The sequence below is a fragment of the Sinocyclocheilus anshuiensis genome, unplaced genomic scaffold, assembly GCF_001515605.1.
Source record: "Sinocyclocheilus anshuiensis isolate Anshui unplaced genomic scaffold, SAMN03320099.WGS_v1.1 scaffold1008, whole genome shotgun sequence".
NCBI lineage: Eukaryota > Metazoa > Chordata > Actinopteri > Cypriniformes > Cyprinidae > Sinocyclocheilus > Sinocyclocheilus anshuiensis.
The window spans coordinates 299112-301583 of record NW_015548267.1 but is presented as its reverse complement, the minus strand read 5'-3'; positions in this window follow the sequence as shown (position 1 = coordinate 301583).

The window sequence follows — 2472 nt, the reverse complement described above, 5'->3', positions numbered from 1 at the left end:
AATGTTATCTCCTCTGCTGTTTTACAGTGCACCTGCAGGTTTGTGCTTTGCTGTGTTTAGCAGAACCACACAAAGCAGAATTTAGCTCTATTATTGTCTCTGCACTGTCTGAGATTTTCCTTCTAAGCGGATGCATGTTGCCTGTGTGGTAGAAGAAGAGGGGGATGGGAGAGAAAAAGAGGGATAGAGAAAGGGAGGAGAGTGGGGGTGTTGAGGAAAGAGAGATGGGATAAAAGGTAGAGGGGAAAAATACAAAGAGAGGGAGAGAGAGGAGACATGTATTGGGGGGAGGGGCCGGTAATTTTCCGTTCTGGCTGCAGGAGCCCATGATTTGCAGGCTGAGCTCATAGTTCTGACATCATCACTGTCAATCACACCGAAGCCCCACCCTGTGCTCCATTTCTGCTGAGGACAAGAGTCACTGTAGCAACAACTACAAACACAGTCATGCAGTTTATAGAGTGAGTCTATATGTGTGTGTTTGTGATAGTTTGATATGAGCAGAGGTTGTGCATTTGATATTTGTTGACCAGCAATATTAGTAAGAGTGTCAGCAGCAAAGTTTTCATTACAGTCCTGCACTGACTCTGGATTGTACAGAGCATTAAATTGATTTCATAAGCACATTACTGAGATACAGTACAGCTAATTGCTTTACATTTTAGTAATATGCCTTAATGCAAAGAGGTCTACTCGTATGAAGAAAACTCAATTCAATATTAGTTGTGCTGCAAGATAGATTTATTGTTCACAATACATTCTTTTACATTTAAAAAAGAATTTTCATTGCACGATTATCTTAGCACAGAATATTTATTGTATTTAGCCTTAATATGTTTGAATAAAATTTGCAATAATAGCTGTTTGGTCAAGGATATAGTTCTCCTGACTCCCTGAAGTGAGTTTAGAGCTAAATAAATCATAAAATATTGAATAATGTCTTTTTTTTTTTTGCTCTATCACCCATTCATAGTTATGTCCTACAGTTATGAGCTAGAGCACATGACCCACGATTTATTGTCACAATCACTGACCAGGTAATAATCAGGTTAGTAACATATGTGTCTTTTATTCTCTTTACTCCTCTGTCTCCCTCACTTCCTGTCCAAACACACGCCATAATGATGTTACAATGCAATCTTGGCACTTAGTGTCTGATCTTATCCTTTCATCTTCAGGTTGTCATGGCGACCTGGCTCTGTTTCTTTACAATTACCCAATGCTGCATTTTTCCACACCCACACACACAGTGAGAGAGAGACAGAGAGAAAGCGAGGGGGGAGAGAAATCAGGAAAGAGCATGCAGAGTCTGTGTGAGCAGAAAGGGTGTGGTGAGCTGGTATGGTAAATGAACGGAAGAGAGAGCCAGTAGAGTCAGAGCATGTTCATGAAAAAGAGGGAATAAAAGGGGAAGCAGGTGGCATCAGGCAAACAAATGAGGGTGTCGAGGAGACAATAAAAACCTGATTCACTGAATTAATTCACTCTCGGGAGTGTGAGTGGAGAAACAGCAGCCACTGGGAGTTTAGCCACTGATTAAACATGACAGAATTTGTCATAGGCTCATTGAGAGACAGAGAGGAAGAAAGAGAGGGAGAGACAAGGAGTAGGAGAAGATGATGAAACATGGGCGGCGCCAGTGGTGCTTTCAGGATGTAAATCCTGATTGTTTTTAGTAAAAGCTCAGAATGATGATGTTGTTACTGTGTGTGTGTGTATATATATATATATATATATATATATATTAGCTTGTTCTGCTTGGAAGGTGTTTTAATTGTAGGACACACAAACCTGGACATTTGTCTTTGCAAAACCCGTTGAAATAGCCACAATGTAATGAACTTTGCAAAAGTTGGCAAACCAACCAACCAAGCAGCTATTTTTTTCCTGATATATTCCTATATATATATAAACTTGGCTGCTTGATTTATTCTGGCTTTCACACACATACACAGCATTTACGGGGTTCTCAGTAGTGGCTTTGCAGCTCTGTCTGTGCAGAGGACTACTGAGGCTTGTCTGCATTGCCTGATAGCTTTGTTTCACCTCCACAGGCGTCTATTTTAGAATCAGGCTTCTGAAGGGCAGCCAGTGCTGAGGCAGCAGGGTTTATCAGGGTCCCGGAGGTGGACTTGTTTTGTGTTTAGTAAAATCATGGACTGTTCTCTGATGGAGAAATGTAATGGAGGAGAAATTACACAAGCTTTGGGATCATAGATCCGGGGATCACATTGGTTTACAGAAGCAGAGAGCATTTTGGGTGCGTTTAGCTGTGCCTGTAGAGAATAGAACAGAGAATTCTGAATGTTTTATTTATTCTGTAGTACCTAAAACGTCTTTTTGAAGATGTGCTACAATTTTCAATGCTTTTTTGAAAATCTAGGCCATGTAACGCCTATCTTGAGAGTTTTATTTATTAGAGAAAGAATGTAAATATTTGTTCTGGCAATTATTCAATTTGATTACAGTTCT